The following is a 14,254-nucleotide window of genomic DNA, read 5'->3' as shown; positions in this document are numbered from 1 at the left end:
CCAACCACATAAACTTCTATTTTCATTCTTTACACACCTCTCCTTGGAGTGGGTGTTTTCCGTAAGAAGCTCTACATCAATCTTAGCTTTAGGCTGCTGAACCATTGTAGTGTTTTTCAGGCTGAAGTGCCTGATGATATTAAAGTGACGGTAGGCAGGCTTTTTCAGTGAGTTGAGCATTCACTCCGACACCAGAAAAACTGAGGTGGAAAGGTTTCGGCAGCCTTGCCTTCGACGAACCAAGAGACATACCCGAAACCGACATTAGTCGTCTCAAACAATTTGTGATGGACTGAAGCGCTTTTAAGGGTCTTATGATTTGGTTGGATGGTTGAAAAGGTTGAGAACCAGACCGCATCCATCATTAGGATCATTGTAAACCAGTCTGGTAATTAAGTCTAATCCAGCAACCCAGGGGATTTGAAAAAAATATGATTCTCTTCCACCCCAGATGCTCAATATCTCTTAAGTTGGAGCATAGAGAGTATTGGAATATAACTCCTCACATCCGGCTGAAGGCTCAGCATTCACAGAGATAATGTTCCAGCATATCATCTTCCTCCACGCATGTTCTGCATTCCGCCGAATCCACTATTTCAATTTTGTGAAGGTGGGATCTTATGGGTAGGTGCCCTGTTGTGACCTCTACAATACGTGTGTTACTGAGTTTCCTTTTTTGACTAGAAGTAGAAACGTTTTGTCACTCCACAATCAACACTAACCCAAAGTAAATTTGTGCTATACCCTGTTTTGTTTGTGCTCCAAGCTCAGAGGTAATCCTCTAGGGTTCATTGATTCAACTCTCCTTGTAGGGTGTTTATGATCTAGGGAAGCTTTGGAGAGTTGTGATTCCAGCAGTTCGGACCAGCTCGCCTGTCTTCTCATTTCCGTCCTTTTCTATATGACTGGGTACACAGTTGATATTAATCCAGTTACCTACTGAGAGTCTAGTTTTTGCCTGCTTTCATAACCTAACGCAGAGAGACTTGGAATTGGCGTATTTATTGCCACTTGGCTATCCACTAGAAGATCTGTGGACCTGCTGGTTAAAGCACAAGACCAAAAATTTCGGCCTGAAAGACTGAATCGTACTAATTTAGTTTGAACCCCGCTTATGTTCCTATTTGACCCTTTGATGCATTATTGAATATGCAGATTTCACCGTTGAAATTTTCAATCACCGAACCATTGGTCCATTTTTATCTATTCGTTAGTAAGGCCATTAAAGTCAGACCGAGCGTCACCATGGGTATGGCAGAGCGACGCGAGCAAGGGAGACTCACGAGGAATTAAACACAACGTTTTCACTCACTAATAGAGATTAATGGTGCCAAAACCATAACCAAAACAACTGATCGAACTTTACAGGCAACACTTAATCTTCTTAATTGGCGTAGCCACCGCTTACGCGATTATAGCCGAGTTAACAACAGCGCGCCAGTCGTTTCTTCTTTTCGCTACGTGGCGCCAATTGGAGATTCCAAGCGAAGCCAGGTCCTTCTCCACCTGGTTCTTCCAATGGAGTGGCGGTCTTCCTCTTCCTCTGCTTCCCCCGGCGGGTACAGGCAACACTATTTCCAATTAATAGTGCACTACCATAACACCATGACCATGACCGGAACCACACCTATCAATTGAATTTTGGTTATGAGCATGGCATTATGTTATGTCAACTATAATTTAACCTTTCAATCATGTGCCAGCTGACAAGAAACATTGCCTCATACCTCACTTGCATCTTTATTGGCTGGATATGGAGTTTAACTTTTAGAACTTTAATTGACGTAGTTTCAATTGCGCCCGTAATCTCAAGTAAGCAAGCCCGTTGGACCCATTACAGGGGATTAATGCGATAATTGTTCGATATTGTCCAGACATTTTTGTTTCCTTGCCGAAAAAGGCCGATGAAAGGCTAGCATTTTGAGACGACAGAGGGGATCCAAACAGCATGCACCTCGGCTCTCAAGGCTATTCCGAAGAATGCCTTCCGTGACGCCTTTAATGCTTGAAAATCACGCTGGCAGCGCTGCAGCGACGCAGAAGGAGCCTATTTTGAAAGTTTTTAAACAATTGTAACGGTTGGCTCAATAATTTTTTTTGAATCGACTCAGTCCTATTACTTTCCGGACCAGCCCTTTATACATTTGATGATTTGTTTTATTATATTTATATTTATTACACAATGTCCACACCCGCACTATTTCACAATTGCAATTTCACTTACTTCTACTTCATAACACAGATGATTTTGTTCGACACTTGATCAACAGTCGATCAACAAGTTGCCACATATATAAAATTTCAGGTGCACTTAGAACCCTTATTAGCCCATTGGATACTTTATAACCCATCGCGTACCTTAGGTATGCTGAAAGTTACAAGCCTGAAATTGCTCAGAGCAACTTCTATGAATGCATAAATTTACAAAAAAAAATCGTACCGCAGAATCTATGGGCAGGTAGGAATGGGTTAAAAGGTTAACCAGGTTATAAAAATAATATAAATTGATGCTGACGTATACATTGACCACTTTACTCACTTCTACAATATTTCCAACTTTTTGCGACATAACAACTCAATCAGAATGACGTATAACTCATAGACACACAGTACAATTGCAATCATAAATATTTGAATGTAGGTCTTAAAAAGTGGTCAATCAAGTATTGCTAATTAAAACATTAGCGCTAATAAACTTTCTATTGCATAAATATTATTAAACAATATAGATAAGTGGTTGAAAGGCAAACAAATACAGAACGTTGTAAATAACACCTGTTACATTCCCGATATGAATATGCAAATATTTACACTGTGTCAAAGAAGTATGTATGCAACTGTATCGGAAAAGAATGCTCATTTAAATACAGCTGTTACGAGAATGTAATTAGCACTTCCTTGTTGTTATGCAACCAAAATAGAAGCGCATGCAAACAATAAAATGTATATATACGAGTATATACTATATGTACAGAGTATTGTATAATAAATGGATTGTTGGCAGCTCAATATTTTATGAGAGAACAAACTACTGGCATGTTCTCCAATATATTTACCTTGCTTGTATGGATTACAACAATTACAACAGCATCTTGTTTAACGCTTAGACTTTCGCTAAGATTTGAATTTTAGATTTTTGCATGCTTAATTAATTTTGCGCTGGTCATTAGCAAACAGCTGGAACAGAAATGAAAAAAAATCGCATATTTTATTACAATTACCTCATCTTGCTTAGTGTTGGCATAAATATTAATGCTAAATAAATTCCTTTTTTTGTTGTGTTTGCTTATATTCTGGCGGCTGTCAATATTCATTCATCGTTCGACAAGCAAGCAGCGGCTACTTTGAACTTTTGTTAGCACTTTATCTCGCCAGCTTTTTGAGCAGAAAAATATTTACAGTAACTGATTATAAATGTGATTATAAAAGGTGCAAATAAAGATTTGAAAGTACTTATGAAATATAGTTATATATAGTTCATAGCCCTGTTTCAGGCCTTCTTCCATATTTTCTTCACTTATTCGCTTTTTTAATTAAACACCGCTTTTATTTAAACTAAATATTTTAGGTAACATTTATTTTACTTATTTTTTGAACACTAGCTGTACTTTACAAGTGTAATATAAAATATAGTTAAAGCCAAATAAAGATAGGAAATAAGCTTCGACAAAGTGATAAAAGACTTATGACACGAACTTGATATGGTAAAAAAAAGTATCAGATTAGGGATACTTGCTAAATTGTAGAGCATTTATCGATGTTCTTGTTGTATACAACTGTTATATATTTTTTTTAATATTCACTATTAAGATCTATACAGTTTCGCATGCGTTTGAAGCAATTGTCGAAGCTCTTTAAGCGCTCTGATTGAGATATCTTTTGAATGCATTAACCGTCTGTCCGGTGTCGAAAAAAGGTTGACCTTTTAGTTTATTTTTTATGACTATAGGGAGCATGAGTCATCAAAGTGCATTTAAGTATGGTTCTCAGCTTTTCCCTTATATTTCAAAACTAAGGGCAGTTATAGAGGACGTGTTCAGAGTCTTCTATACACTCTGTACACGTCGTACAATATGGACTAAAGTCATGACTGTATATATTATTGATTGATTTACATTTGGGTAAGACGCGGCAGTATGTTCTCATTAACTTAGCTATTAAAAATCGTCGGGTGGAATACTCAGATCTTTATTTGCCATCATTCTAGATAAAGCATTATACATTTTATATGCTTTACATGCCGTATTTTTGAAGTGCTTCTTAAATTTGAGTCTTAAGTCCACTATAACACGAAGGTACTTCAATTGTGGCTGTAAAATAATCTCACATTCTCCTATGGTGAGCGATATATTTTCTTCAAATTTTCTGGAGCTTAGGAGCAAGACTTTCTGCTCAGTCAGCTCTAGACTCAAAGTAGCAAACCATTTATGTGTGCAGTCATTGCATTTGATTCGGAAGTCACCCAGATTTTTAGTCGCTGCTACCACTAATATGCGATTGTAATCACATTTTTTGGTTGATGTATTCTTAGCATCCCGTCATACATCAGGTTTCATAGTAGTGCATCTTAAACCGAGCTTTGCGGTACTCCACTGAAGATAGTGTTGCTCTAAGTGCCCTCGTCCGTGTCGAATAACAATATCCTATTTTGAAAGTAACTCATTACAAAATTGATCAGATAGTAAGAGCGCGTATTTCGTATAGAGCTTTTATGATATTTGCCCATTTTGCGGAGTTGAACGCATTCTTCATATCCAGGACTATTAGCGCGCTGTACTTTTTTGTATCACCTTTCCATCTTTTCTCACTTACTGCACATTTCGCAGGATCAACCATTTCTCTTAGTGCGTCAATAGTGGAACTGTTTTTGTAAAGTCCTATTGTCTCTCTGAAAATCCATTGGCTTTTTGAATTCCTAACTCCGAGCGGTTTCTTACATTACCTTCGTACACTTAATCAATCTTGTCGAGCGCTGTGTGCAGTTGTTTCAATCGATGTGTCTTTGTGAAGGGTGATCCGTCTTCGGAGCTTGGTTTTCCTCATTTCTTGAAAGGCAACTACCAAACAAATGTTTTAGTACCATTCAGAATTTACTGTTTTGCGTTGTGCCAGTGGTATGGGTGCGACATAACCAGTTTTTCTACAAAACAAAAACAGGCAAGCGGAACTGCTTTGTGCGTGAATAACTTTTGCTGTATTCCACTCATCTTGAAACACCCATACAGCAATGGTTAATTTTCAGGCGGATGACATAAATTAATCGCCTGACCCGATATCATACATAGACGTGTTTGGAAGTATCGTACTTTTATTACATTTCCCTCGACCAATCGACACAAACCTTTTTAACCAATTGACTGATTGTGTGGGATCTTTTACATTCAAATGTTTATGCAATATTGAATGTGTGCAGGTCGCACTAATGCCCATAGCAGTTAGCGCACAGCAATAATAATTTCCGGAACACCATTTGCTTTGGACAACCTTCACGAAATTCGTCTTCGATTGATCTACGGCCTCGACTGAATTCATCATACCATTGATAAACACTGGTTCTTGGTAAAACTTCATCGAGAAAAATTTAATGAAGTTTATCGATGCACTGTTGATAAGTTAATCCAAGTCGAAAGTTATAAAAAATTGCGCAAATGTTCGTGATTTAATTCCATTTTTTGGCCGAGAAGAATATTTTAAGTTACTGTAAACAACACAAATAGGTCTGGTATGTCAAAATGTTCTGAGTATATATAACATCAAAAATGTCGAACTAAACGATAAAACTCTGAGTTGTCCGATAGGATTGCCAAATACCGAAATAATCTACGAGAAAGTTGTTGCGGTTGATTAAATGGTCCCACAACATTTGGCAACAACTTTCCGGTTGTGTTTAATTTAACTTTGTTTGGAATATCCTTTTTCGCTTATTGTCGAGAACTTAGAAAATACCTAATACTTTATGAAAAATTATAATAGGCCACATTTCAATTATTTAGTTTTTCAAATTCGATAGCAAACCGCTTCTCATAAGAACATGTGTTCAATAAGCGGCGCATCTAGTGTGAAATTAAAAACAAAAATCGTCCCTTTTTCATATTTCGTTAGATTGTACCTTTAAAAATATAATACTAGAATGGTATCTTGATATCTCACATTCCATACGTCTCTACTAGCAAGCGGCAACTTGAGTAAAGATTAAGAGATATCGATAAAATCAATATTAAATAAACTTACGCACAAAAAATGTACTATAATGTTTCAAGGCTTCAGACATCAAATACTACATACGCGAACCCCAGTGTAAATGGCTGATTTTTTACCAATTATCTCGGTAAATCTGGAGATACAGTATTAAAATCGACCGATCAACTTTACCAAATGACATCGCTTCGATCTATGAGCATTTGAAAAGTTCCAAGAAAATTCGATGTTTTCGAACCAAATTTTGTTCAGCGATGAGACCCATTTCTGACTCAGTGGGTATGTAAACCAGCAAAATTGCCGCATTTGGAACGAAAAGCAACATGAAGATATTCAAGAGCTGACATTGCATCCAGAAAGAACGATTTGTTGTGGTTTGGAGGCCGATGAAATGATCGGCCACCAAGATCGTGTGATATCACACTGTTAGACTTTTTCCTGTGCGGATATGTAAAGTCTAAAGTCTATGCGGCCAATCACGCCTCATCACTTGTAGCATAACATCAGTCAACGAAACTTGGACTTAGCGGGTGGATCATCTGAGATGGAGCCTCGGCCAACATTTGAAAGAGATAATCTTCAAAAAATAAATAATAAATGCCAAAGAATGATATTTCGAATGATAATAAATATTCCCCACTAAATTTTAAATTTCTGTGGTTTTTATTTCAAAAAGTGGGGAACCTCAAAATGGAACACGCTTCATTTTCGAACTTCCGATTGACTTTATAACGCTTTTGTTATTTCTTCGAATTTCGTTGAATAATTACGCGGATTACTCAAATTTGCTTGCATGTTCTGTGTATATATTTTAAATCTGATCTAAAGTCGATTAATGGCAGGCTTCTAGTAGAAAAGTTTATGTTTCGAAAAATGTTTAATTTTTTTCTTCGAAAATTTTACTGTCTATTCTTAAAATATATGAAATTAAAGAAAAAAATATACCCAGTAGTTTTTAGGTTTTCCACTAAATATGCCTTTCAAGATTGTTATCGTAATAACCTGAAAATGGTTTTTTAAGTATTAGGAAACTAAGGAACATTAATATGAACCAAGGACCCTTTATACGCTCTAATACTGCACATTACAAATACATGTGAGAGAATATAATAAAATATTTTATAACTTAATAATTATAAAAAAAGTTATAATGCAATTTTAACAAATCTACTTAAAAGCGATTAAAATCTACTCGCATAAACTAAACATAGAAATGTAAACATACAGTTACAAGTTAACGCAACTAAAACGATTGCGTGCAAGTATCACTATTTCACTTATTATCACTGCTTCTTGTAAGTGTAATGACACATATGTATGAACAGCGGCTCATAAAAAACTCAACTTGAGGCATTAATGCTCAATTAAAGTCTTTTTTTGAAACACAAATATTTGTTTAGGTTTTTAATTATTTCCTTTTAATTGTGCGCTGAAAAACAATGTATTTGCACTTGATTTACTTATCAACTCAAGCGTAATGCCGATATAAATATAGACACATGCAAACAAACGTCCACGTCGCCATATGGCTAAATAAATTTGCACTCAAGTATGTTGGTGTAGGTGTATTAGTGTAAGCTTCTTGCGGTGACTACGTGCCGGTAAGCACATACCCCCCACACACTCACACACACAACATTACTGTTTTATACTACATATTTATGCGAAATTAAGGTAATTAAAGTTGTTTGTTATCAAAGCAGAAATATCAACAATTGCTTGTTCTTGTTCGCAGCGGCAACAAAATAGTTACATCGACATAAAAAATCCATCAATGAGTAACTAAACATGTATGCATGTGCATAGTATGTAAATAAAGAAAATAATTTAATTTATTCATTTGAATTTACAAATAATTATATACAAACATGCTGACGTACATGGTGCGACAACGCTTAAGTTTGCTTATAAATATTGAATAACTTACAAAACAACTTTTACAGGTGAAATGATTGCATTTCATTTCGCCCACTCTAAGTAACATTTACTGTAAATACGATATTTGACAAAGTAAAATAAGGTTTCTGTTTGTACACATGCAAACTAGTCCATCAATTTTGCAGATATCGATCTGAAATTTTAAGCTCTAGCTTTTCAAATCAAAAAGCCGGAACGACCGATTTCGGACTACATAGCTGCCATACAAACTGAACGATCGGAATCAAGTGATCTTCCAATTGAGTAATTAATAAATTTTGCAAGCGTTATTCTCTAAGGCAACGGTGCAGTCTCCGAAGAAAATGTTCAGATCGAATCACTATAGCATATATCAGCCGTAAAATCAGACCGATCAGAATTCTTGTAAGAAATCCTTTGTATTTGCAAAAGGCTTTTGAATACTTCATCGAGCATTTCGGAAGCTGCAGGTATGATTTCGGCAAAAATTTTTGCCCTGAGTTCACTAATGTCCTAAGGATAGATAAAAGAAAGACGAATAAAAGTTAAGAATCTGAATCCAAACTACTCACTCGTTCTGTAAAACTAAAAATTATGAAAAAGTTACATACCCTCATAATAGATGGCGCACCCTATATATATGTGATTTACATATATATACTTATTGTGTGATTTACATATATATATACTTACTAAAATATATATTTATATAATATGTACAACTAATCGCGTTATTACTCATGCACCTGGATTTGTTGTGAACATTACGCAAATTTGTTGGTAGATTGATGAGCAATTAACGAGCGATTACCATTTCCGAAGCAGCGCATCATAAACCGCAAGCCGATTCTGATTGAATATGCATCCAGTACCCACGGAAATTGTATTATCTACCTATACTCTTGCAACATATGGTTAAAAAGTTGTATACAAGGTGCGTCCCAAAGTAAACAAGACTTTTTGAATCTAGTGCCCCCTAGTGGTGCCATCTATATGTTGACTGGTGCGATAGAATCTGCTATCATTATCGATTATCCAGTGAAAATTTCATGACATTTCATAGATTGGAAGTGAAGTAATTGCGAAAGCTGAATCAGGTCATGATACGGACGCAAACACGGCTTGACACACACAACCTCCAGCTCGCTACGGAGAAAACAGAGCTACTGCTGCTAACAAACAAGCACATACCTCTCGAGATAAGCATGCACACAACTACGGATATTCTTAGGACGCAGAGAGCAGTAAACTACCTAGGCGTAAGACTGGACCCCAGACTAACCTTCTGGGTTCAAATCCAGCACGCCGCAGGAAAGGCAGCGAAGATCACCTCTCAACTGAGTCGATTAATGGCCAACATAGGGGGCCCCAGCCAAGAAAAGAGAAAGCTCCTAATGTCGACGACAATAAGCGTCTTACTATACGGAGCCGAGATCTGGGCAGACGCCCTTAAAAAGGAAAATCGGCGTAAGGTAATGGCCAGAGAGCACCGTACCGCAGCCCTCAGAGTTGCATCAGCGTACCGGACAGTATCAGGCGATGCAATATTAGTTATAAGCGGTAATGCCCCAATTGACCTTCTAGCATATGAAAGGAAAAAGCTGTGGGAGCTAAAGAAATCATCCAATAACAACAAGAGCGCAATTCAACAAATAAGGAGAGACACAATAACAATATGGCAACAAAGATGGGAGAATGAAAGTCGCGGCAGATGGACGGCCAGGCTAATAAAAAATCTAGACTTATGGACAAGCCGTAAATTCGGAGAAGTCGATTTTTACACAACTCAGTTACTATCCGGTCACGGATACTTCAAAAAGTACCTCCACAGAATGGGAAAAGTCGAAGAGCCGTCATGCCTATATAACGACGCGACAGAAGACGACGCTGAACACACATTCTTTGAATGTGTGCGCTGGCAACAAGAACGCACCGCCGTAGAAAACCTGGTTGGCCCAATAAACGCGGACAATTTAGTCAGCGTCATGTTGGAGAGTGAAGCAAACTGGGAGATCATCAAGAATTTCGCAGCAATTTTGCTTCGCAGCAAAAAGCGGGACCTGGACGCAGGTGCGCAGATGTAAATCTCTCAATGAGAAAAATGGAACGCCACCCTGAAGTAATGCAAACGCGGTCCCAGGGTGGGCGACGGTTCCTTAGAGGGGGGTTTTTAGTGACCTGCAAGTGGCACATACCGCTGCTGTGACGATAGCACCGATGATGCGGAAGGCATTTTCCATCCCCTCACCCGCAAAAAAAAAAAAAAAAAAAAAAAAAAAAAAGTAATTGCGTTTTGAGTGTCAGTATGTTTGTGTTATCGGTGCGAAATGAGCTTCGAACAAAGAGCCAACATTAAATTTTGTTTTAAAATTGGTAAAACTTTTACCGAAACAAGTTTATGGCGATGATTGCCTATCCCGTAGCAGATTGCACGAGTGGTTTCAACGTTTCCAAGGTGGTCGTGAGGACATAAATGACGATCAACATGTGGGCCAATCAAAATACGGGATCACCGAAAATTCCATCGAAACTGTGCGTTAATTCATCAAAAATCTGCTGAAATCATCATTGACATTTATCGAAATGGAATTGAACATCCCCGAAACATCGATTTATCACATTTTGACCAAACATTTGGGCTTACGAAAGGTGTGTACACGGTTTGTTCCGCACAAATTGACTGACGACCAAAAATAGCTCAGAATCGAACATTCGAAGGACATCATTAAAGAGGTCAAAAATAACAAAAACTTCAATTGCAATATTGTGACTGGTGATGACAAGTGGTGTTTCCAATATGATCCCGAAACGAAACGCCAGAGTGCTGAATGGAAGGCACCGGACGAGCCGAAACCCAAAAAATCACAAATGGAGAAGTCAAAAGTGAAGACAATGCTGATTAGTTTTTTTGATTCCAAGGGTATTGTAAACAAAGAATTTGTTCCACCAGGCCAAAACGTTAATGCGGTATTCTACCTTGGAGTTTTGAAGCGTTTGGGGCGCCGTATTCGACGTGTTCTGCCCGAATATCGCGAAGATGAAAGTTGGCGCACGATAATGCGTCGTCTCATCGATCGACGCTTGTGACCGATTATTTGACCAAAAATCACATTTTAACCATTAACGACTCCCCGTATTCACCTGATATGGCACCGTGCGACTTCTTCCTTTTCGGAAAAATGCATTTGCCCATGAAAGGAAAGCGTAATGCAGACGTAGAGGCAATTCAAAAGGCTTGCACCGGCATACTGGTGGCCATACCGGCCAACGAGCTAAAACACTCGTTCGACATGCTTTTGGATCGTGCAAAAAGCTGTATTGAAGCAGAAGGAGACTATTATGAATAAAATAAATTGATTTTGCCGAAAAAACCATTTGTTCTGCTTTTTTTTAAGTCCTGTTTACTTTGGAATCCACTTTGTATATAAATGACAAGACTCTCGAGTTACTCTCTGTCTGTCCGTTTTGTTAAAAACTACTAAAAATGCGATAAGTCTATAAATAAATGCGGCAAAGATATAATATTTTATACTCGAGGTGGTATGAGAAAGAATTATAGGAGCCGGTACTCAATTTGGATGATGGACCTTCACTGCCACATCTCAGTGAAAACTCATAAAAGATTCTGAAACTTGCCTTGGCCTACCGTACATTATATGTCGCTAAATACGTAAGATATATTCGCAAAATGAACTTAAAGTCATAAAGGGTGATCCCTTTCGAGGTTTCCGACTTAAAAAAAAAACAGAGAATATTTATTATCATTCGATATAACATTGTTTGGCATTTATTTTGCGATTATTATCTCTTTCAGATATTGACCGCGGCTACGTCTTAGATGGTCTTTCCGTTGAGCCCAATTTTCAAAGACTCGTTCGAGCATTTCAAGTCGTAACTAGCGAATGATACACGTGGTGTTTTGCTTCGGATAGACCTTAGGCTTTACATATCCCCACAGAAAAAAGTCTAACGGTCTTATATCACACGAAGGTCAATCGACCGGCCCAAAACATGAAATTATCTGCTCACCAAAGTGTTCTCTCTATAAATTCATTGATTAATGATGCCATGTGTGGGAAGTGACGACGTTTTGTTGAAATCAAATGTCGCCGAGATCAGAAGCTTCAATTTCAGGCATCAAATAGTCGGTTGTCATGGCGAGATAGCGGTCGCCATTGACGGTTACGTTCTCACCGATATAATTTTTGAAGAAATATGGATCGATGATTTTACTGGCCCACAAACCACACCAAACCGTTGTTTCTCTTCAATCTCTTCAGGTTGCTCATCGTCCCAACTGCGGAATTTTTTTTATACTCTCGCAACAAAGTTGCTAAGGAGAGTATTATAGTTTTGTTCACATAACGGTTGTTTGTAAGTCCTAAAACTAAAAGAGTCAGATATAGGGTTATATATACCAAAGTGATCAGGGTGACGAGTAGAGTCGAAATCCGGATGTCTGTCTGTCCGTCCGTCCGTGCAAGCTGTAACTTGAGTAAAAATTGAGATATCATGATGAAACTTGGTACACGTATTCCTTGGCTCCATAAGAAGGTTGAGTTCGAAGATGGGCAAAATCGGCCCACTGCCACGCCCACAAAATGGCGGAAACCGAAAACCTATAAAGTGTCATAACTAAGCCATAAATAAAGATATTAAAGTGAAATTTAGCACAAAGGATCGCATTAGGGAGGGGCATATTTGGACGCAATTTTTTTGGAAAAGTGGGCGTGGCCCCGCCCCCTACTAAGTTTTTTGTACATATCTCGGAAACTGCTATAGCTATGTCAACCAAACTCTACACAGTCGTTTTCTTCAGGTATTTCCATATACAGTTCAAAAATGGAAGAAATCGGATAATAACCACGCCCACCTCCCATACAAAGGTTATGTTGAAAATCACTAAAAGTGCGTTAACCGACTAACAAAAGACGCCAGAAACACTAAATTTTACGGAAGAAATAGCAGAAGGAAGCTGCACCCAGGCTTTTTTTAAAAATTAAAAATGGGCGTGGCCTGATGACATGTACGAAATATGGGTGAAATCGCTTCACAACCACGCCTTCTTCCAATATAACGCTATTTTGAATTCCATCTGATGCCTTTTCTGTATAATACGAGTATATACATTAGGAACCAATGATGATAGCGGAATAAAACTTTACAAAAATACGGTATTTGAAAAATATGTAAATGACGTATAATGAAATCTCAATTATCACTTTATCATGCGAGAGTATAAAATGTTCGGTGACACCCGAACTTAGCCCTTCCTTACTTGTTTTTTTTTAATTCCATTGAGCCATTCATTGAGCCAAAAAATGGGCCTCATAGCTGAACAAAATTTGGCTCGAAATCAAATACGCCAACTCCTTCCATACGTCAGCGACGGCTGCTATATTTTCTTCACTCCGTGCTGGACGTGCAGCTTTGGGTCCATTCAGCCAGCAGAAACTACCTAGCATTTACAAAACTTTGTTTTTCCCATTAGCCACCCTTCTTTAACAAACATATGTATATTTTTGTGGAAGGGCATAATGAAATGTATTACTTGGTTCGCCTTGTCATTACTCAGTTTAAAAATCACTTCCCAGATGTTCAAGCCTTAAGTCAGACTGAGTTGTTAAAAAGTTGATTTTAAGATAATTGACGAATTTTGTAGAATCACGCTTCTACACTTAAATTTCAATCAACGGAAATTCGTCAATCAACTCACATTTTGCCAATGAGTTAGTGCACGTTATCAACAAATTGTTTTTTCACTGTACGAGATTAGTTAAATACGAAATTCATCGAAAGTCATAACTTTTCGGTATTTAAAAATGACTTGCTTTTTGTCATAATTGTCTGAAGGAACAGGAATTATAATGACTGGGATTTCAAATTCGCTTTCATTGCAGTCTCTAAGTTCACTAAAATTTCCGGTGGGAAAGGTCATGCCTCTAGCTTTCAACTTCGCTACGGTATGGCATAAAAGGATATATATAGTATATATATTGTGATAGTTTAGGGCGAGCCTAGACAATAACCATAGCGAAATTTCAAAAATATAATTTATGAAATAAAAAGGTTGGCCATACAAGGTCTCGATTTTGATCGATCACGAGAAATGATTAGTCACTGAACACTTGAGTCTAGGAAACCTTCAATATGCTAAATC

Source organism: Bactrocera neohumeralis, chromosome 6 (assembly GCF_024586455.1).
Source record: "Bactrocera neohumeralis isolate Rockhampton chromosome 6, APGP_CSIRO_Bneo_wtdbg2-racon-allhic-juicebox.fasta_v2, whole genome shotgun sequence".
Lineage (NCBI taxonomy): Eukaryota > Metazoa > Arthropoda > Insecta > Diptera > Tephritidae > Bactrocera > Bactrocera neohumeralis.
This window is presented reverse-complemented; position numbering follows the sequence as displayed.